The sequence below is a fragment of the Pipistrellus hanaki genome, assembly GCF_964339955.1.
Source record: "Pipistrellus hanaki genome assembly, chromosome: 16".
Lineage (NCBI taxonomy): Eukaryota > Metazoa > Chordata > Mammalia > Chiroptera > Vespertilionidae > Pipistrellus > Pipistrellus hanaki.
In genome coordinates this window covers 4,441,713-4,465,804 of record NC_140518.1, presented here as the reverse complement: position 1 = coordinate 4,465,804, position 24,092 = coordinate 4,441,713, and positions in this window count along the sequence as shown.

The window sequence follows — 24,092 nt, the reverse complement described above, 5'->3', positions numbered from 1 at the left end:
GTCAGCGACCGGGGAACAGGGTCATGGCCGGGGCCAGCGACGCGGGAGAGGACCGGCCGTAGCGGCTCCCCAAAACAGCATTGGGCTCTGCGAGGCGAGTGCCTCTCAGCGGCTCCTGATTTCTGGGGGCCACAGAAGCAATGCGGGCTCAAACCGGGGCTCCCCAGGGCCTGCACCCTCTCTGTGCATTCTGGTGGGTTGTTGTTGTTTTTAATCTGCAGAGTAACTCGGGGCATTTGCTGAGGTGCCACCACCTCCCTCCTGCCCCTGCCCTGGGCATTTGCATGAGATAACAGCCTCGCCACCACACAACCGAAACCACCAGGTGTGCCGCCAGGGCGCCCGAAGCAGGAAAAGATAAGGGGCCGAGGGGATGCCGGGAGGCAGAAAGGAAGCGGGGAGAATCGGGCACCGAGGCCACTTAACCAAATGTGCCTTTCCCCGTTCCTGCTGAGGGACGCGCGATGCAAAACTATTTGCATGGCGCCCCCCCCCCCCCCCCCAACTGCTCAGGCCTGGCCCACAGGCTGGCGCTGCCCGGCACCTCGCTCAGAGGCACCAACAGCGCTGCCCGGCCTCCTGCCCGCGCCCTGGCTGCCCGGCGGGAGGCTCAGGGTGGCAGTCAGGGGGTCTGCATGGCAGGGCAGGTCTGGTGGAAGAGGTCCCTTCCCGGGATAAGGCAGCTCCGGCGGTTGGCCAGGGCCACGTGCTTGGCCACGAAGGGCAGACTCTGGGCTGGGACAAGCTCTCCTCACCGCTGGACCTGGGTGTGTCTCACCAGGGGAGAAAGAGGAACCGGTGTGCTAAGATGGGCAGTGGCTTCTTTCTTTCTTTCTTCCTTTCTTTCTTTCTTTCTTTCTTTCTTTCTTTCTTTCTTTCTTTTTTAATATATATTTTGTTGATTTTTCACAGAGAGGAAGGGAGAAGGATAGAGAGAAACATCCATCAGCTGCCTCTTGCACACTCCCTCCTGGGGACGTGCCCGCAACCAAGGTACATGCCCTTGACCAGAATCAAACCTTTCAGTCCACAAGCCGACGCTCTATCCATTGAGCCAAACCGGTTTCGGCTGGGCAGTGGTGTCTGATAGAAGATTCCCCTTCACCCTCAGAAGGAGCCAAATCTGCCGAGGGCTCCATTCTGGGTCTCCAGCCCCGAGGACTGCGAGATAGTCCACCCCGTGGTGGGCCCTGGTGGTGGTTCGTTGCAGCAGCTGTCTCATTGCATTCTCATCCCGTGCTCACCCCTCCCCACCCCCCACCAGCCCCGTTTCCAGACCCGTCTAACTTCTCCAGTCCCCGACGAGTGTCTCCTTCCCTCCCTTTATGGCCGGATGGTCGGTCACCTCCATCCAGGAGCTCACTTACTGATCTTCATGTCACAGTGTTAATCTACCTGGGGATATTTTTCTATGATTTTCAGAGAGAGAGAGAGAGTGGAAGGGAGGGGGAGAAGAGACACACACAGAGAGAAACATTGATGTGAGAGAGACACATCGATTGGTTGCCTGCCACACGCACCCTGCCCGGGGCCAGGGATCGAGCCTGCAACCTAGGAACCTAGGTACGTGCCCTTGACCAGAATCAAACCCGGGACCCTTCAGCCCACAGGCCGACACTCTATCCACGGAGCCAAACCGGCGAGGGCACAACACTTTCTTATGAACGGCTCAGTCCGGCACTGCCTTTTATTTTCCTGGCATCGTTGGATGAACAAAGATTTTTATTTCTATGGTGCTGAGCTCACTACACCCCCAACAAAAATACCTGGCGCATTTCCATCCTCCTTCAGATTTCTGTCTAGACGTTGCCTTCTTGGTGCAAGCTTCTCGGACTGTCCTACTTAAAATCGCAACCACCCTCCTCCTGCCCCGCCGCCTGCCCCCCCCCCCCCAACACCCCCAGCCCGCTCTCCTGCTGGGAACATGGCGGGAAACAGACTGACGAGATGCGGCTTCCCCAGGCTGGCTGTGAGCCGACCTGCTGATTTGGGCATAAACTATATCAGATTCACTTCAATACTTACATCATTTGTGACTCTGTCTTCGGTATTGTATTTTGACTTCCTGTCAATCTCCTTGATCTGGACTTCAATCTCAAGGGTCAATGAGCTACGCTGGGCCTTGTTCATAACCTTTTCATTTGACAGTCCTTTTCAATGTACAGAGAGCTTCCACACACCCCACGCCCAGTTGTCCCTTTAATGAACATCTCACATCACTATGACACCCTTGTCATGACTAATGAATCGATATTGATGTAGTCCTAGGAATAAAAGCCCATACACTTCTCAGATTTCCTTTGTTTTTCCCTAATGTCCTCCTTCTGTGCCAGGATCCCACATCACATCGTGTTGACTCTTCTCCTTAGGTGTGTTTGTTTTTTGTTTGTTTGTTTGTTTTTGTTTTTTGACTGAGATGGTTTTCAGACGGTCCATGTTGTTTTCACGACTTTGACCGTTCTGAGGAGGACTGGTCAGCTACGTTGTAGAATGTCTCTCCGTTTTATTTGCCGGATGCTTTTTTTTTCATGATTAGATTGGGTTATGAGTTTGGGGAAAGAAAACCACAAGGGTAAAGTGCTGCCCTCGTCGCATCATTTTAAGGAAACGTCCCTTCAATATGATGTCACCGTCGATGTTGACCTTGACCTTGGCCTGGGTAGTTACTGGCCAGGTCGCTCCACTAGAAAGCTGGCCCTACCCCTCCTTTCCATACTGTGCTCTTTGGAAGACATTTGCTAGGTCTAACTTCCTTGAGAGCCAAGTGTCTACATAAATTATTTGAAATTCCTCTGCACAGAGAGCTGTCTATTCTCCCTCATTTATTTATTCCATCAATTATTTACACCAGTGGGGACTCGTGAATATTTTATCCTTTGGGTTATCCTCCAACACTACGTTATTTATTGTTTTTGCTCAAACTGTTTCAGCGTTGGCCACCGAGAGCTCTTTCATTCGGTTCCTGCGTTTCTTTCTCAGAACCCCATCCCTGTGCCTGTGTTGGTTTGTTTTGTTCTATCTGTTTGTGTTTTAAGTATTTCCTTCCTTCCTGGCACTTCGGATGCTCCAGGCTCATCTTGGCTACCACCTGCCTCAGCCCCAGAAGCAGCCTTTTCTCCGAGGAGCCTTGCTTCTTTTTACTGGAGAGCAGGTTCTAGTAACAAAGAATTTGCCTGGCTGGGGAGCCCAGTGGTTTGGAGCATGGTCTCATGCACCAAAAAGCTGCAGGTTCAATTCCCGATCAAGGCACATACTCAAGATTCTGGTTCAATCTCCTGTCGGGGAATGTTCAGGAGGCAACTAATCGATGTTTCTCTCTCACATCGTTGTTTCTCTCTCTCCTTTACCCTTTACCTTCCTCTCTTTCCAAAACCCACTAAACCATTTAAAAAAAAAAAAAAAAAAAAAGACCTGGACACTAGGCATGCTCATGGCAACTGGGGTATTGTTAATTCTAAGCCCTCTCAACTGACAGAGCAAGGAAATATATGGGTGTCTACCAATCCACTTTTTCACACACACATACGCATGCATAGTTCATGTTTCTATATGCCATCATTTGTGTCTCAATTAAGCTCAACATGAGTTCATCTTTATGTTTCCAACTCTGACCCCTTACCCCGTGGGTGGTTCGAGCCTCCTCCCACTGTTTATCTGTCGGATTCATTCCAAGAGGGAGGAGCCAGGCTCCCAGCATCCCCCATCCACGCACTCAATTGTTCGGTTCCAGGACCCATGGGAAGCAGGTCAGAGCTGCTGACCCCGCCCCCGGGGAACCAACGTGACGAACTGAGTACAAGGAGGCACAGCTGCTTTTGCCTGTAATCTTACAGCCTCATTTCCATTGCTACTTAGATCCATCCCTTTTCCTCCCCACCCCTTCACCGACGTGGTTTATATCTTTGCAATACAGTTAGATTCTTTTTCCAGCACATTCTGCATTACATCCTGGGATCCCCCAACCTTCTCAATATATATTTTTTTAAATTGCACACATTTAAGTTTTGCTCTTTTGGCTGTCAAATTTGATGGCTTTTGGCAAATGTATAGTGTCGTGTATATACCATTACAGTATAGAACAGAATTGTTCTGTTGCCATAAAAAATTCCATGCATCACTTACGTATCTCTCTGTGCCTCCTAAACCTTTGGAAATCACGTGTGTGCGTGCGTGCGTGTGTGTGTGTGTGTGTGTGTGTGTGTGTGTGTGTGTGTTACTGTCCATATTTCTGCCTCTTCCAGAATATTATAAAAATGGAATCACACAGCACATAGCCTTTTCAGACCAGCTCCCTCCACTCAGCAGTGTGCACTGAAGATTCACCCTGCTTTCGTGTGGCTCAACAGCTAACTTCTTGCTCATCCTGTTGTCTGCATGCATCTGTTTCCCAATCCACACAAAGGACACCATAGCAGCTTGCAGTTTGAGTGACGAATAAAGCTGCTATAAATGTGTGTGAGCCAGGCATTCGTTTTTAAATCCAGTTGGGTAAATATCCAGAGCACAATGGCTGGATTGAACGTTAAGACTCTGTTTAGCTTGGTAAGACTTTCTCTGTTTGCTGTTTTCGTCTTGTTGTTTTGCTTTCAGCAATGCTCAGCACGAAGGCCTCTGCAGGCAGACACCTGGGAAATAGGTTTTGATCTATTAAGGATCGAACATTCAGCTGCTCAGAGTCCGTCTCTGTGAGAGGGTCCCCTACCTCTGTATGAAGGGAGGGACGTCCCTGGCAGATCTCCGTTCATTGCCAGAAAGAGCAGACAGGAGGCCTCAACTTTGAACTTGACCGCGGGGTCACAATCCATACCTCCTTCTGCTCCTAAATTCCTTTCAACTCAGCCGTGCCTTGTGGTTTCTGAGATAATACGCGTTAGAGGAGTAATAATGACTATTAACTGCTAAGCCATCACTTAATGTTTAATTGTGTGGCCCAAATGAAAAACCACATTCTCTTTATTTGATTATTGCATTCTCACTCTCACGCAGCCATGTTCACAAATCCAAACACCCAGAGGGGAGAGAAGCCCGTTTTCCAGGAGAAGCTGGGCCCATTGGAAGGTGTCAGGCTTCTCCAGCAGGACGGGCTCCTCATCCCACCCACAGGAGGAGAAAAGAGCCCCCCCCTCCTCTTTTCCGGTGGGTAACGGGACCAAAGGAGACTTAGGGGGTGTCTGTGTTCTCTGGGGGACCTCGGCAGACTTAGCCCAGAGCAGTGGGTATGGGAGTCAAGCATGCACTTGAATCACCTAGAGAGCAGTGTGGCTCAGTGATTGAACATCCACCTTTGAAGCAGAAGGTCACAGTTTGATTCCTAGTCAGGGCACATGCCTGGGCTGTGAGCTCAGTCCCCAGTGGGGGGTGGGCAGGAGGTGGCCGATCAATGATTCTCTCCCATCATCCATGTTTCTATCTCTCTGTGCCTCTCCCTTCCTTACTCTGAAATAATAAAACTATATTATATGTATACTAGAGGCCCGGTGCATGGAATTTGTGCATAGGGGGTGAGTGGGATCCCTCAGCCCGGCCTGTGCCCTCTTGCAATCCAGGACTCCTCAGGAGATGTCCGACTGCCTGCCTGATCGCCCCAATCACCCCACCTCGGCCCCCGCCGCCGCAGCTTCATCCAGAAGGACATCTGAAATGACATCCCGAAGGTCGTTCAGGTGTCCGGTCTAATTAGCATATTATGCTTTTATTATTATAGATACATTTTTTTTTAACTCGGACTGCTGGGGCCCATCCCCTCAGAGTCTTATGGAACAGGTCTGGGTGGCGTCCAAGAACCTGCACTTCTCACACATTCTCAGGTAGATGATGGGGTGTTGTTGGTCCCGGACCACCCCTGGAGAACCACCATCCTAGAGGACTCCCTTCCATGTGTCAAACCTGGTGTCCTGGTGGAGCTGAGGGCTGGGGCAGCAGGGCCAAGGAGTCTCAACACATGGACAACACTGGCTCGTCACTGTGGGAACACAGGCTTTTGGAGGTGAAATGGGCTGTGGTGGCCAAAACCCCTTCATTGTAAAAGGGAAGGAAGTGAACCCTAACACACTAGACTGGGGCTCCCTTTTCTGGCTCAAGGCGGCACGTGGGCCTTCTGCGCTCAGAGGGGAGGCGGGCAGAACCAGGCCCTCGGCTGGAATGACAATATTGGAATTGTCTTCTCAAGGGGGAATGAACAAAGCATAGCTGCTCCCTCCACTCACCCTGCTACACACACACACACACACACACACACACACACACACCCTGTGGGCCAGCACTCCAGAGGGTGAGAAATGGCCAGTGGTGGAGGTGAAAAATCACCGTTTCAACCACAACACCAGTGAGAGCAATCATTGTGGTCTCACCACACAGGAGAAAGAACGCACCTAGGAGACGAGACTGCTCAGGTTCTCAGCTGAAAACCCTCAGGGACAGAAGAACCCAGAGTCCGTGCCTTCAGTTCCTCCCCCCAAAATAAAAGAACTCCAGCCACCTCATCCTTACCTCACCCTGGGAACTGCTCACCTGAGCAAGTCATCCTGTTTGTTTAAGATGGACCAACTCCCAACACAACAGAGCAATCTACAGAGAGAGGCGTGAGGCTGGCAAAGAGAGGGAGGTGCAGGGCAAGAGGCTGCGACTGTGAATGGTATTAGATGGTTTCCTTGAGTTTCTAATAAGCAGGTTGGCGTTGAAATGACAAGACCTCTAACAGAGTCCCAATCCAACTGGTGAAGGAGCCGGCAGACAATTGCCATGGCCAGATGGGCCTCGGGTTTGTTCTTTGCAAAGACAAGCTCCATGGAGGGGGGGTTAGCAGATCCTGGGAGGACCCACAGAGGGTTCTCATGTCCCAGATCATCATCATCCCCTCGGCCCAGAGGACAGAGAAGGAAGACAGTGCAGCCCGGCCTGGCCGTGTGCTGCTGAGAAGGATGGTTTGGGAGGAAGTGCACACCTGGCTTTGGTGGCTCCTCTGCAGCAGGGTGGGGACATAGACAGAGAGGAGGAAAGAAGGAAGCTAACCCAGCTAGGCATGCGCATGCATTCAGAGAACACACAAAAGCATGAACGGCAGAGCCGAGAGGGCGCGCTTGTAGCAAACAATGATGCCACGGTTTGTCCTGGAGAGAAGAGGTCTTGCAGAGGGATCATGGGAGTCTAGGTTCACACTGCCTTCATTTGGTCCATAAAGAATTTGCAAAACCTGCCCAGCCAGTATCGCTCGGTGGTTGACATCAACCCATGAACCAGGAGACCATGATTGGATTCCTGGTCAGGGCACATGCCCGGGTTGTAGGCTCGATCCCCAGTAGGGGGCATGCAGAAAGCAGCCAATCGATAATTCTCTCTCACTAATGATGTTTCTATCCCTCCCCGCCCCCCTTTTCCTTCCTCTCTCTGGAATCAATAAAAACATACGTTGGTGTGTTATTTTTTTTTTAAAGAATTTGCAAAACATTTAAGCCAGGCGCATGCATTGAATCCATTTTCTCAGAAGCAGTATAGCAGAGTAGTAATCTATATATATAAAAAGCCAGTGGCCATAACCCCAGAACGCCAGAATGATCAAATGACCGGTCACCAGGAAGTACATTGATGGGTCCCACCCAAGGCAGCACAGTGGAGTCTGGGTCCGTGGTGCAGGGGGTCTGGGTCTCGATTTCACATGCGGGGCCTCTAGTTAATAATAAATTATGTCTAAGCCCCATGTTTCTCATAGGGCTCTTGTGAGCATTTAAGTGTGAACATACGCAAACGTTAGTGGTGCTCTTAGCACTTGTAAATACCCAACAATTTGTAGCTACTAGTATTTTGCTTCGGCCTTGGCCCACCTTGAGAGAGGCTCCGAGCAGCGCCATCTTCATCAGCCTTTGATCGCTCTAAGACCATCATCCATCGAAGGACCTTCACCCCATGGCTTTCTTGCTGAAGTTTCAACATTTCATTGCTTCTTGAACACAGCTGGTCCCAATCTACCAAATAACCCCTTTGCACACTCAAAGACCATTATTAAGATTCCGAGTGGCCATAAACATATGAAGAAGTGTTTAACATATGAAAAAAAAAATGTTTAACCTCATCCGTAATCAAAGAAATCCAAATCAAAACAACAAAATGCAATCTTTGCCTATCATTTTGGTAACTTTTTTTAATGATAGTACTCCATGCTGGTGAGAATAGGGTAAGGAGGCAATTTTGTATGCAGCTGGGAGGAGCACGGACGGGTACAATCTTTCTGGAAGGCAATTGGCAGCATGCTATCAGGAGCCTGAAAATCGCCCTGGCCCTCCCGTCCCGTAATTCCACTTCTGGGAACCCATCTGCAGGAAATAATCAGAGAATCGGACGAAGATTCCTGCTCCGTGGGAGTTACCAAAGCACACAGTATTCTGAGTTACACATAACTGAACACGGCATAGAAGTTCAGTGACGTCGTGACACATTCGAAAAAGTTACTAAAAGCCATGATTAGCAAGGACATATTATTAGCAAGGAATATTCAAGGGCATGCAAAGCGGCCACCCTAAATTGCAAAACGCAAGCACGCGTAACAGATACAAAACTAAACCCTGTAGGATTTTCATCACATAATTACGTATACTTATATTTTTATATGTGCATAAAACAAGACTAGGTGCAAACACAGCAAACTAGTAACAGCTCTTATTGGGTGATAGAATTATGGGTGACTTTTTATTTTCTTCTGTATAATTTCATAATAAAAAATTGCTTAAGAGGCCACCTAGGTGTGTCTGAGGAGTTCAGCATGGTTTGACCTGCCATGGCGCATTGACCAGATCTACACAATGGTCTGTCAGGGATCGGAGAGCATTTCTGGAAAGGGCCAGACAGTACACACACTAGGCCTTGCGGGCCATATGGTCTCTATAGTAACTACTTAACCCTGCCGTTGCCAACAAAAGCAGCCATAGACAACATGTCAACAGGTATGCACGGCTGTGTTCTAATAAAACTTTTATTTATAAAATGAGGTGGCAAGTATTTGAGCCCATGGCCTTATTTTGCTGGCCCCTGGCCTGAATTGCTCTCAACTCCCCCAACACTACGTTGTCCAATAAATATAGTCAAGCAGCTTCCCCGTAGTCAGGTCCTTCCCCGTCCTCCGAGGGACTCATGGGTCTGAATCTTTTATAAAGAAGTGGTCAGCCAGGGCATTCTTCCTGGGCCTTGCTTACTCCCCTGCGCACAGGTGTCCCTTCTTCCTGGCCATCGGCACGCCACTCCCACCATGTTGTTCGGCACCCCACACTTTAGTCCTTAGCACAGATGGGGAGGGAAGGTTGGGGAAGAAGAAAGACAGAAATCCTAGCGCCAACAGGAAAGGGGCTGCGGACTTGGCACAGTTGATGGCTACCGTGAGATTTCCCCTCACCACCACCCATGGGCTAACGGGCTTCCAGATCCTTAGGTCTGTTGTTCTGCTTTCCTTACGGCCACTGCGTTCGGAAGGGAGGGAAGGAGAGATTGTATGTATGTTTGCTGTATCCGGGCAATGTTCAGAGGGAAAGAGATGAGGCTGTGGTTTGAAGGACTAATCAAGAGAAGGGAAGCATGTGGGGGGAGTGAAGTGGGACCTGAGCATGACTGAACCCCGAGAGGAAGATGCTGGCAAAGAGGGGGAGTGGGGAGATGCCAGAGATTTGGAGTAAGAGAGGAGCGGATGGCTTCCGCTTCAGTGGGGTGGCCAGCCATGGACAAGACGCAGGACCCCACCTTCTCTGGGAAGGCTGGAAGGAAGCAAGGAGAGAACACAGGGAAACATTGATGTGGGTGGATGGCGAGATGAGGGAGCGAGCAGATGGTTGGTGATGGTGGTGGTGGTGGTCATGGTGGTCATGGTATTCTTCCCAACCATCCGAAGTCATGATTGTTTTTGTTTACTTGCAAATTCCCTGCATGGTTTAAGTTTATCTTCACCACCACCCCATTTACATGAAAGGAAACTGAGCCTGAGAGAGGTTAAGTTGCCCGCCAGCAACTCTAAGCGTGGCAGAGCCCAGTTCTAAAGCCAGGTCTTCCCAGTGGCACAGCCAGATCCATGGGCCACGTGGAGCCAGCAGAGAGCAGTGGCTCAGGCCTCTCGCAGGGCGGGAGGTGAAGTCATCTGCTGTGAATGGTGGGGGTGGATCCGGAGGCCTCGGGAGGGAGGAGCAGAGTTGAAACAGCTGCTGGGAAGGATGCAGGGAGGACGGGCCTGGGAAGGGAGCGGGCACAACAGCTTCCCGGGTGCCGGGAGCTTCCAGGAAACTCCACCTTGCTCTTATCGCCCCCTCTCCCAACCCCAATTCCTGCCGAGAAGCTGCACCCCACGCTCTTCTCCTCTCTCTCGTCGTCCTCTCTCTGCTCATCCATCCCTCCAGAGAAATCAGAAAGTATGTGGTCCAAGTAGAATAGATCCAAGATTCTTCTGGAAGACTTACTGCTGGTGGCCAGGGAACGGAGCCCCAGAAGTAATCCTTCCTCAGAGGCGATGTCCTCCCAGGGAAACGCACAGCCTGAAAGGCTTGAGGAAGCAGTGCATTCCCTGGGCAATGAGGATTGCAGGCGGAGGGTCTGGGTGCCCAGGGCCAGTGGCGGGCCCAGGGAGAGAGTTGGAGTCCAAGAACTTCAGCCAGGTTAGCTGGCCACGACCTACTCTCTAGTCACCAGCTTCATTTCCACTAACAGGTCTGTCTTGACCAGGAGACCTCTTTCTGTTGAGGTTTAGTTACCAACCAGTGAGGAGGCACCTTCATCTGAACCAGGAGCTCAAATCTTTACTGCTTCATGAGCTGGACTGATTTGAAGAGTGTAGCAGGCTGGCGGGCCGCCCGGCTCTCCCTCTTGGGGAAAGCTCCATGGAATGGTGAACTGGTGCTGGCTTGTTGGACGTGGCCCACTGGCGGAAGCAGGACTATGGTCAACGTAATAAAATCCATACGGAACCAGCGTTTAGCAGAAGCTGGGCCCGATTCAAATTTCCATCCCGGCCGCTAGCAGGACCAGGGAGCTGGCGCTGGATCGTAGAGTGTGCTGGCTTCCTGCCCCCGGAGCGTCTTTTCCAACACAACTGGGACTCGGGATAGAAAAATCTGCGGGCTGGCAGTTTCCAGAAGCTTTTATTAGAATCTTCTCAGGGATCTCTAGGGCTAGAAACTTCCTTGTAAGAGAGTAACCAGAGCAGATTCTTAAAAAAAATAATAGAAGCAACAGAGGAGAAATGACCCTGTTCTGTTCAGGCTAAAAGGGGATCCCCTGAGGGGATGCCAGCAAGAGGGGCTCTACTCTACACGTGAGTGGGACTCCTGAGATGGGGATGGGGGGCAAGAGAGGGGAGATGGAGCACTTCCGAGGGAATTCTGCTGCATTTTTGTGGCCTGGGAATTCACAGGGCAATGTCTGAGAAGCAGTGATGTTGCACACACGCGCACGCACGCACACACTCCAGGCTTCTGAAGAGGTGTGACCCATCAGCCAGGCCAAGTTCAGATAAAGCCAGTGCCTCCCCGTGACCCTGGTTTAAATTGGATTCCCCTCCCTCGGGCAGCAGAGCCTTCTGAAAACCCTGGCCCCTGCCAACTCCGCCCAGATACCATCTTTCCCTTCAGTCCCCCTGAAAAGCAGCCCCCGGGGGGAAAAAAAAAAATCCCTCCCTCCTCCACCGGGTCCAACGTTTCTCTAATTAATTCAGGAGAAAATTAATTACGGAGGGACTTTCAAGACCTCGCATCTCACGGCCAGCCCCCACCCTCGGTCCAACGCGGCTCCCCATTGGGCTGCCTCCCCGTACCCGCCCCCCTGCCCCACCCCCTCTCCTTCCCAGAACCATCAACAATACCACAAGCTAATTAGGCAGGGAAAGAGTTTCTTGGCAAAGGGGCCTAAGTGCTAGGTCAGTACCTTGAACAACCCAGAAGAAAAACAAAACAGCCTTAAAAGAAAAAGAAAAAAGAAAAAAAAAGAAAGAAAAGAAAAAAAAAAAAACTCCTGCTAATCCCAAGCGCATTTCCGCCAAATATTCTCCTTTTCAAGTGTTTTCTTCCTGGTAAACAAAGTGCTGGCGCTGGCACCGGCGATTTTAGGACACGGTTGCTTAGTGATCGCGGGGAAAACAAGGCTTCTCCACCTCGGCCCGTTGTGTCTCTCCTCCCCCTGCCCACTTCACAGAGGCCCGCACATTCCCACCGCACGGCCCTGCTGCCTGTTGTTTGCAAAGAAAAGTTCGGTTTTCTTTCTTTCCTTTCTTTTCTTTTCTTTCTTTTTGGCTAACTGCTCCCCGAAGCCAAGCCGGGAGCCGAGATTCCATGCCCGTCCCCCAACGCCAGCACCGTCCCGTCCCGTAAGCCTTCTGCAGAAATGGGGACCTCCTGCAGCTGTGCCTGCGTCCCTTCGGCAGCCATGGCCACCTGTGGCCGTCCAACCCCGAAGGGCGGCTAGTGCAACGGGGCAGTTGACGTTCAATGCCATCCCATGTCAATGAACTGACTCATGACGTATGGCTTGGAGCACAGCAGGTCCTGACAGGAGCCCCAGGGCCACAGAAGGGGGAGCCACGGAATCGGGGCGGCTCTGCGGCAGCAATGAGGGACAGATGGGTTAGCTCAGGGGTGGGGAGCCTTGTTTCTGTTTCTGCCAAGGGCCGTTGGGGTATTTTTATGACATCATTCTTGGGCCATACAAAATTATCAGCTTCAGCATTAGCCTGCTGTGTTTGCTCAAACGTGGAATGAACTCACCCCAAATGCCTTGGCAGGGCCAGACCACATGATTCTGCGGGCCTCCTACAGCCCGCGGGCCGGACGTTCCCCACCCTGGTTCAGAGAGGCACACGCAGGTCTCCATTGGAATATGGACCCATCGTCTCTCTGCGTGGTCCTGGGCATCACTGAATTCCTCTGTCACGTCCCATCAACCACACCAGTTCAGCTCAGGGTCCTGTTTGAGGGCTCGCTCCGGGGCACCGAGTCCCCAGCACATACCCGAGTGCCCGGTGACCCCTCCCACCAGGAATAAGGAGCTGGCGTGGCCCCCTCTGCAACCCTGCTCTCCTTGGCTTGCATTTTGTTCCCAGAATTCCCTGTTGTTTCCCACCTTCCTGCCTTTGACCATGCTTCCCCCTCGGCCTGGAATGCCCTGTCCGCCCTCCCCATGGGCCTCGGGCTCAGGGATTCCTGTCCGATAACAAGCCCTCAGGCCTCAGCGTGGGGATCTCCTGAACTGGGGAGCCTTCTCTTCTCTTCTCTTGTCCCCCCTTCTCTCTCTCTCTCTTTTCCCAATATGCCCAATATGTTAGCATGTGATCATTGCACTCCAAGCAGGACTAGTACAACTGAGCAACTGAATTTTTTATTATATTTTATTTTAATTATCAATTAATTTAATTATATTTCATTTTAATTAGTTGAAATTGAAATGAATTGTAATGTAAGTAATTGAAGCCAAAATGACTCTCTCCCTCTCTCTCTCTCTCTCTCTCTCTCTCTCTCTCACACACACACACACACACACACACACACACACACACACACCATCGCTGGGCCCGGTACCCTTCCACAACCTCCTCTCTGTGAGTATCGGCTCCTCTGCACTTCCCCACACTCTTGTCATCTGACCACCTTTTCCCACACCGTCATCCCCATCCGAGAACGGGCCCCTGAGGACACAGCCCGTGATGGCCTCTGCTTGTTTCTCAGTGGCGTCCCCACCATCCAGTACAGCGTGCAGCACGCAGTGGCTTCTCTACCAACACTTGTCTCCCAGGACACAGTCCGCACCCTGCATCAGGGTGAGCACACCACCGCCCACAGACCAAACCCCGCCCCCATCTGCTTCCACGTGGCCCTCACACCAAGGTTTTGTGGGGGTTTTTTTTGGTGTCTTTTCAAGTTTAAATGGTAAATGGTTCTATAAGCACCTGTGTACTATTCTTGATTTTGCCTCTTGACCTGCAAAGCCTAAAGTAGTCCCTGCCTGGCCCTTTAAGAAAAAGTCTGCCAGCCTCTGGCCTTGATCCCAGGGCAAGTGCTGATGGGCTTGGGGAAGCCTGCAGTCAGAGGCGGGGGGAAGAGATGCCGGGGAGGCCTCACGGGGCTGAGAGAGGAGCCCAAAGCTCACCTGATAGACATTTCCAACAGCTGATCGCAGGGACCTGGGCTGGCCCCAGGGATGCCACCCGCGGGGCAGCAGGGACAGGCCACGCCTCATGCTCCCTCTACTCACTGGCCTCACCGCTCAGGGAGTGAGGGCTGTGGGGACACCTGCAGTGGCTCCTGAGAAAGTCCAGCTTTGCCCACACGTGAGCCCCTGCAAACGGCAGCGGGGCCTTTTGGCTCCCTCAGAGCGGGTGGGCTGCATCAGGTAGAGGTCTCCATCCACACTCAGGCCCCCGCGTGTTTATAATAACGGAGGGCGGGACTGCCAGTGACATGCACAGGGAGCAATCTATTCCTCCCTTTCCTGCTAGGACAGGAGCGGGGTTTCTAAGAACCAAAGCAGAGATTGCTCCAGGCCCTGATGACTCGATGACTCGGGAGGAGGTGAGCAACAGCAGCCTGACGAGTTCCCTGTCTCTGTCCCAGGTCCCTCCTACCCTCCACGCACCCTGGATGGCTTTTTCATCTCCGGCCCAGAAACTATGTGCCAAACTTCCCGGCCGCCCGGCCGCCCGCCGGCCCGCCCGCCTCCAGGAGTGCCCGGGGCCCACTAACTTCCCAGCTCCATTCATTCTCCCCAGCGGGGAGGGGCCCAGTGCACCCCACGTGGTAAATATTTCCCCCTGGAACATCCATTCTGCTGCTGCCGCCGCTGCTACTGCTTGGCAGCCAAGAGGCAGGAAGCTATTTAGATATATTATCTTCCTTTTCAGGAAGTTTAGAGGAACTTTTCTACCGCACTTGACACACACATTCCGCCTAATGGTCATTTAGTCATGCCGGCTCATGAGGTCACCAGGGAGGAATGCCGCCCGATGAGCCGCCTTCTCCACGCTCACCCAGAACCCAGGGAGAGCCAGCTTCCCCGGCCCGGTGGCCCCCAAGGCGGCCAGCCCCGCCGAGAGAGGCCGGGACGGCCCGACAGAAAGGGCTTCTTCCTTCCCAGGGCGGCGTATGGTTTTATAGAGCAATTGCTCTGTGAGTAAGAAGGTGGCCCCCTAGGAATCGTTTCTGGCCAGATAATGCTGTCTTTTATGGGAGATCAAAGAGAACTCTTGGCAGGAGGGAGTGGGAATGCGGTTTGTGATAGGGATCCGTGGGCTGAAGGTCAGTGCGTGGAGATGAATCAATAGCCGGGAAATGAGACCATCATGGCGGAACGTGATCCACCTTTTATGCTGTAGACACCGATCCAAGGGCTTTACCTGTGTTCACTCATGTAAGGCTCCAACAGCTCCACCACGGAGGTACGAAGGGAGAAATGGGCGCAGAAAGCCACTTTGCTCAAACTCACACACATGGTGAGTGGCAGAGCTGGGACCAGGTCTGTCCAACAGGATTTTCTGCAGACACCACGTCCTGTATCTGTGCCTTCCAAGGTGGCGGCCACCCAGTCCCCATGGCTACTGAGCACTTCAAACGCAGCCAACGGCAGAGAGGAACTGACCCCTTTCACTTGACTTAACTCTAACACACACACACACACATATATATATATTTTATTGATTTTTTTTTTCTTAGAGAGAGAAAGGGAGAGGAATAGAGAGTTAGAAACATCGATGAGAGAGAAACATTATCAGTTGCCTTCTGCACACCTTCTACTGGGGATGTGCCCGCAACCTAGGCACATGCCCTTGACCGGAATCAAACCTGGGACCTTTCAGTCCACAGACCGACGCTCTATCCACTGAGCCAAACCGGTTAAGGCTTATCTCTAACGCATTTAACTGGAGCTACACGTGGCTGCTAGCTGCCACGTTGGACTCCCAGGTTGGAAGAGCCTTTTTATATATGTTTTTGTTGAGTTGAGAGAGGAAGGGGGAGGAAGAGACATAGAAACATCCATTATGAGAGAGAATCATTGGTCAGCTGCCTCCTGGACCACCTCCCTCACCCCCCACATTGAGGACCACAAGCCTGAAACCTGGGCATGTTCCCTGACTGGGAATCAAGCCATGACCTCCTGGTTCATAGGTTAAAGCTCAACCACTGAGCAACACTGGCCAGATCAAAATCCATATTCTTAAATATTAGACTACTCTGCCAATCAAGAGAATTTGGAACTATTTATTAAGAGAATAATAAAAATCTAGAGGTAGAATTTAATCAATAAACTCAAGGAGAAGATTATATGAAAAATTAGACTAAATGGGAATACAAGGGAGAAAAGTTTGATTTAATGACAAAATTGGTGTTTGGGTCAGAAGGTTGGGAAAAAATCTCTAAAGGGAAGAGGGTGGAATACCAGCATGATCTGTCAGGAGAGGAAGTGGTTTTCCTCTTGTTTAATCAATGAATTGTCTTGAGTGCCTACGACAGGGCCCTATGAAGTCTTTGCTCTCTAGAGCCATGTGGTCTAGGTGAGAAACCACAGTTAATTCCTTAAACCCAGCAAGGCTGTGTGATCCAGGCCCATGGTATGGCCAAAGTCTGTTCGTGCTGCTGGGATCCAGGTTAGATATTTATCCATAAAGACTAGAGTGATGACGGAAGTCTTCATGGTGGAGGTGGCATTTTAGCTGGCACTTGGAGGACATGGCTTGGATTAGGACAGTGGAAAGTTGACAGGGATGAATGCAAAGACAGACTTGGAAAGAAAAAGGAACTGTGTTGACCACTCTCTTAGAGACTGACATAGAGAGATTAATAAAAAGTGGCTCCAAATGTTCTATACTGGATAAAAATGGCCATTCTGGGGGCAGACACAGGAACTTTAGGGGGCAGCAGATGATGATTTGAGGAAGTTATGAGTCTGGTTTGGGGCACGTGGATTCTGAGGTGACAGCTTGTGTAAATATTGGACTAACAATCACTTTTCAAGAGCCATGAAATGTCTAATGTAGATGGGCGGGGGTAGACCAGAAGGCTGCCTGAGATCACCTTCGTCCTGGTGCTGAGAAGTGCTCCCTTCCCTCTAAGGCTGAGAAATCAGGCCAAGGCCGAATGGAAGAGAAGCCACAGGACTCCGGGGATGTGCGCGTCACCACCCCACCAGGACACACTCCCACCTTGTTTTCTCTGCCACACTGAGTTGACAGACATCCGGTTACTTCATTTGGGAAGTCATATTCATCTGCCCTTTGGAACATCCTGCCCAGGGACGGATTTCTTTAAATACCTTTCTTCGTCCTGATTATATTAGTAACACCTACTCATGGCAAAACATTTGGAAACTTCCGAAACAGAAATAAGGAAATGCAATCACACATACACTCAGACTCTCATATGTATGTTGATGTGTGTGTGTGTGTGTGTGTGTGTGTGTGTGTGTTTGTGTGTATTTTGCTCTATTTCTAGCTGGTATTTTTAAAATACAGTTTTAGCTGAAAGAAATCTGTACAAATAAACAAAAAGATAATAACAGGCAACTTCACTGAGTTGTTGGTGTGCTCCAGACTTATAAGAAAAACCATTTGTCAATCTCTGCCCACAGGCACATCTGGGAGAATCTTTCCCTAAAATGACTCCACTGTAAACTTCCCTCGATTGTTCAGAAAGTGCACAATAAATACCTCTTTTTACCATTTGCTTATTTTCCTTTTAACTCAACGACTGGAGATTCCGAATTGCCTGGAACAGACTGAGACGCAGCCTTGGAGAGGTCAAGAAGAGTTGGGGATCAAGCGGGAGTAGGGACCCAAAGAAGCCAGTGCCCCACCAGCATTCCAAACTTGGAATCTGGAATTTCTGACTCTAAGGAACACCACAGTAAGAAAGCAAGCACTGAACAAACACGGGAATGCCACCCCGGACACGTATGACGGCACACGGGAGTGATGAGGAGCCCTGGGGAGAAGACAGAGTAGAGAAGGTGGGAGAGGAGATGGGGTAGGACCTAGCGGTATTTGCATGCGGTCTTTAAACTGCCCCAGGGAAATCAGGGATGGAAATATTCCCTAGTGAACAAGATTGATGTAGACACGCAATCCATGAATAATAAACACACACACACACACACACACACACACACACCAGCACACAACCTCAACCAGAGATTCTTTGCTGCTGTCTTGGTTTCCTGGGGATTCAAACTAAAGCTTTGGTACTCCATTCTCGGGAGCCACCCACAGACCCCAAGGGTGTGGGTGGATCCTTATCTCCTTTATTTTTTCAAAAAGCTGCCTGCTCCCTGAGCTGAGCCTGTGGGAGGAGAGATCTGCTCTGTGCATGTCCCCGGGGAGGGGGCCTGGGGAGGGTGGCCTTCCTTCCCCCGGGAGAGCAGGGCAGCCCCCAGCAGCCTGTGATTCTCTCTCCAAAATCTCCTTAATGAGCTAGCTGGCTGGGGGGAGGGGGTGGGAATTTGTAACCATATTTTGGGCTTATGTTTTAGAATACTGGCCCCATTTGTTGATTCCCTAAACACCGTTCTCCAGGACCTTTCGCTCTCCACCATCTTTGACAGTTTCTCATGCGCGTAATGTATTTCTTCGCATTATTTTGTTGTCCACAACCTCCCCTCCCAACCGTCCGGCCCGGGGCTCCCTCCCTGCACCCTTCACCCCCGTGTCAGACATATAATGAATGACTATCCCTTCAGACAACGAAGTTGGAAACTTGTGGTCTCCAAGGCAACAGGGCATCCTGGGGTGGGGTGCTGGGGAGGGGGGCTTGCCCAGCCAGGAGGGGGACTGGGAGTAAAGGGGGTGGGGGAGGCAGAAGCAGAGATGATATCATTCCTAAAGCCTGGAAGCAGCCAATGGGCTGGTGAGTAGATGATGTCATCCCCCCACCCCCATCCCTGTCCAGCTTGGGTAGCCCCACTGGGAATTCTAGACAAGTATTGAGCCGCAGTTGTATTGCCGGGAGAGAAGGGGGTGGGGGTGGCCGTGGGGGAGAGAGTGAGATCTCCCCGACCCTCTGGACGGCCCTCGCAGACATGACAGTGCTCACCAGAGGCAGCCCCATAAAAATGTCATCGGCTGGGCTCTCCCTGCAGGAAACACAATGGCTTCTTTGGGGAGAAGGAAAAAACCCTAAGATTTATTTTGCAGCCACACCCCCCACCTCCCTGGGGAGAGAAAAACCAACCAACCCCGAGTTGTGAATGAAGCGCCTGCAGACCAGCCCCCACCAACCCACCGGGCCTGAGAATTTCCTGCACCCAGAGGGGCGCAGGCGCACAGACCAGCCTAATGCTTTTGCTCTGCTCCCAGCAGCCCCAGGGCTGGAGGGAGCGGCCCCCGGGGGAAGCCTGGTTTGGGGCAAAGCGGCCCAACCTGGTGGTGCGGGCCACTTCAGGCGCTGGGGGAAGGGGTGTCGGTCCCCAAGACAATGACAGCATCCAGGGCTCCGTGCCAGGCTCCCAGGAGAAGCAAACAAGCCGTGGCATTAGGGAGGGGTGCAGGCTCGTTAGGGTGCCCACTGAAGTGTTACCACCCCGTGGAGGGAGGCTGAGTGTGTCCGGCCTCCTCTGCCAACGGTTCCCTCGGGAGTGAGGAGCCATGCTCTCTCCAAAAAATGTTCCCAAGATTCTAGGCCACACACAGACCAGGGCTGCTCTCCCCTTGCCCTTGAACGGTACACAAGGTGCAGGTGGTCCCCCTGGAGTCTCTGGGGTTGTCCTATCCGGACCCCCCCTAGGAGGCTGCCTTGGAGGAATCAGACAAACAAAGGTCTCATGCCCACCCCTCATTTTGCGGACAAGGCATGAAGGCCCAGAGAAGGGAACGGGCCAGTTCGTGACTAACACACACATCCATCGGCCTGGGGCCAGACCCAGGACACGTCTCCAACCCCACACTGCTCATTCTCAGTGACACGCCCATGACACAGCATTACACCTGAAGCCTTCCATTTCGGCATCACCTGCTCGCCGTTTCCCCTCCCCCCGCACCCCCCGTAAGTAATTACATGGTCAGAATGAGTTCATGGTGCTCTTTATACCCATTGGTCTGAGCCGACAGCAAAGATCACACCACAGAACTGATCACATGACTCCACCCAACCCCCTTTACCATTGGCTATCTGACACCCCTTTCTCTCTGGTAACCACCATACTGTTGTCTGGTCTGTAAGCTTTGTTTTCCTCGTTGGTTCATTTGTTGCTTTCAGTTTTATATCCCACATATGAGTGAAATCATAGGGTTCTTAACTTTTTCTGTCTGACTTATTGCACTCAACATGATAGTTTCAAAATTCACCCTTATTGTCACAAATGGCAGTGTGTCATCTTATTATGGCTGAGGAGTATTCCATGGTATATACACTGATTGGCCAGATGATGATGATCTCTGAACGCATAATAATCTGGCCACTCAGTGTATATTCTATATAATAAAAGGCTAATATGCAAATTGCCCCCTCGACCAGGAGTTTGATCAGCAGGCAGGCTGGCCAATCGTCCATGTCCCCTCCCCCTGACCAGGCTGGCCAGACCCGTCCCATGCATGAATTCATGCACTGGGCCTCTAATATATATATACTGAGTGGCCAGATTATAAGACTGACTCAGTCTTCACCATGATGGTTTCAAAACAGTGATTCTCAGATGCCAGTACTCAGACCACATCTAGCAGCCGGCACTCAGAATCCTATTAGCAAGAATCCTCCTTCTTCTCCCTTATATATTATCTGTCCATCACCACCTGTCTATCAATATCATTAGCATGGACTTATCATTGCTATTTTTAATGGTTTATAATTTTTATGGACTGAATGCTTATCATCCTCAAATTTGTATGTTGAATCCTAGTCCCCAATGGAATGGTATTAGGAGGTGGGATCTTGGGGAGATCATGAGGTCATGACGGTGGGGCCCTCAGGATGGGATTAGTGCCCTTCTAGGAGAAATGCCACATAGCTCTGGCACCTTTTTGCCCTGTGAGAATACAGTGAGGAGGTGGCCACCCACGAACCAAGAAGCAGGCCCCGGCCAGACACCGAGTCTGCTGTCACCCTGAACTTGGACTTCCAGCCTCCAGAACTGTGAGGAATAAATATTGCTTGTCTAGTGGGGTGGGAGGCTGGGGAGTTCAGAGTAATCTTGAAATAATATCAGTGTTGGTTGGTCTCTGACTTCTGATAAAACTGGTTCTCTGCTGCCCACCCACCCACAGTCAAGGTGGCAGACAGGGAGAAGACCCCAGTACAAGGAATCAACAGTCAGCCAACAGCCCACAGCTGCCTGGGGAGGACACAGCTGCACTTGCTCCCACTGGGCTGCTGGCCACGGCTGGGCCAGGCTCTCCAAAGCCCCGGCATTTCAGGCAGTGCAGGGAAGAAGCACCTCTTTTCAGCATTCTTACAAGGCCATTCCCATCCCATGGCTGGGCCCGTCCCATGGCTGGTCCTGTCCCATGGCCAGTTGCTGCCTACCTACCGATCAGAAAGCTCTAGAAGAGTCTGGGAGGAGGCGAGTGGAGGAAGGAAAGAGGGGCAGCGGGACTAGGGCGGACCCTCCCGCAGCTCACGCTGGCTCAGGTCCACCGGGGCAGGCGGTTCCCAGGCAGCCTTGGCCTCCCCACCGGCACCAGGGCAGTTCCGGAAGCGATCACAATCAGCCACCACCCTCAGCGCTGCCCCGGGCCCTGCCAGGGCCCAAAGCACTCTGTCCTTCCACTCCGGGAACGAGCACACCTAGACGCTTCCTGTAAACGTCTGTGTAAATCACCGGTGGGCATGCCCATGTTGGCACAAGGAAAACCCATCGCCAGGTTCAAAGGCAGCGCCTGCCCGGAGAGAGAGGCCCAGGGGCCACTGGCTCCACGTCTCCTGGGCTCCAGGGAGAGGCCTCCTGTTTGGCTCCGCAGAGAAGGCTCTGGCTCAGACAATGACTGGGCCCCCAGCGGGAAGCATCTCCCCTTTCCCGGTGAGGCCCGGCCAGACCTGCTGGGGTTCAGGGCGCCTTCAAGAGCTGTCCTCCCAGGGGCTCTCGGGCCACAGCCTCCCGCAGCCCTGGCGGAGAGCAACTGCGCCAGACAGCTTTGCAGTCTCGGCGCAGCCGGCGTTCTGCCGAAAAGCTCCATCCACTTAACCAACGAGTAATCATTAATGGCACCCCCGGCCCATGTGCCCAACTGTGACACCCACGCTAATGGAATGACTTGAGGGCACCATGTCCGATACTAAAACAGAGTCCGAACTGTTAACTCAAATGACCCAGGTGGATGCCTACATCGTGCCTGGCATTTATTTAGCCAGCATGGAGGGCATTTTGGATCAAAATGCAAAGACATTTCTCCTCTTCCCCCCTTCCCCCCGGCTTTCCTTCTTACGACCTCCCAGCCCCAACTGGATCAGGCCAGACCGCACCAGACAGTCCCCTTAATAACTGGGACCGACCGCAGCTGGGCCTTCTCGGTGCAAAGTGGTACGTTGATTCCTACGTGTGATGCTGGAACCTGCCGTGAGGAGCAGACTAGGGAACGGACTGAGGCCAGTGGTTTGAGTCTTCATGGAGGCTTAAAACGTGGGGGTACCAAGTGAGGATCTCACCTCCTGGAGGCCGGCCTCTGGGAGCCAGGAGTGCTGAGCCGGGAGACCCCGCCAAGGATGGCCTTACCTCTTCCTAAGCATCATGGGGTTGGAGGCCCCCCTTAATTTAGAGGTGAGTGACGCGTGCATTCCTCAGAGCAGGGCGCCTTGCCAGGCAGCTGCCTTTCTCCTGCCCCACCCCCGGCCTCGGGGACGCAGCCCACTTCACGGATTCCAGCCACTGGGCTTTCCTCGTCTGCGCATGAATCCCACTCGGTAAGGGCAGCGGCTAGGAGACCGGAGCCCAGGCCACATGGGCCTCGGGCAGCCCTATGTACGACACCGGGGCACCAGCTCAGGGGGCCACAGAACCCGAGGACCCTCTGCAAAAGGAGGGCGTGTGTGTGTGTGTGTGTGTGTGTGTGTGTGTGTGTGTTGGGGGGGGAGGGGGAGGCAGCTTGGGGTGCATTTCACTCCAAAGATCTTCAAAGCTGGTGTGTCCGCAGCCATGCTGAGTTCTCCAATCTACTCCCCGTCACCATCCGCGGAGGACCGATTGGACCAGTGAGGTGGGACAGGGAAGGAGCCACTCAACGGAGATCTCACTCTAGGCAGCTGGGAGCAAAGATGAAGCTCCCCCTCCAATCCTGGCGGACAGACCTGCCCCCACCCCACCAGGAGGCACAGAGGACTGGCTGGGTGCACGGGGACTCAGAACCAAGTTTCCAGAGTCCCAGAATCTTAGTTTTTTTCATTTTTTTCCTTCACAAGTCAGTTTTGATTTCTAGATCTTGCTGTGTGACCTTGGGCAAGTTCCCTACCCTCTCTGAGCTGCATTTTCCACATCCATATCAGAGGCACGATCACCACCACACCACTCACATCAAAGGCCCAAGGGAGAGGCCGCAGATCTCAGGCCCTCTGCCCAGGGCCTGGCGCATGGCAAACGCTCGGTGAATGCAGGCTACCTCTGCCCTCATTGGCCATCTCACCGAGCGGCCTACCCTCTGGGAGGAAGGTACTCTTCCGAGCCTTTCCTCTCCCACCGGCTGCACGTCCTGCTGTGTATTCTGCTCCCACAGGACCCAGTGGCAGGTCTGGGAACTGCCAGCTGCCAGGGCACCGGGGCAAGCGGGCATTCAGCAGGCCCACGGCCACCTGACCTGCCACGGTGCCCAGGTCCGGAGGCCACGCCTGCGGGGTGTCACATTCAGCACCTGGCTCTCCCCTTCCCTCTCCGCCTCGCAGACACCCCTGCTGCCCGGTCAGGCCCGGACTCGTCGGGCTGGCTTGCCTTGGACCGCGGCTTATCCAAACATCTTCATCGCTTTTCATAAATGCAATCCCCCTTATCGGCCGCACATCGGGAGGAAGGGCAGGCGGGGCCTGGGACTGGAGTGTGGGGAAGAGAGGCTGTGATTAGCCTCCGGGCTGCGCGGGGTCACCCACAGGTCAGCCACCCTGCCTTCGCATGTTCCGAGCTCGGAGTGGGAGAGCCCGAGTCACCCACAGCGTCCGCGGCGTCTGTCCTCTGCTCCC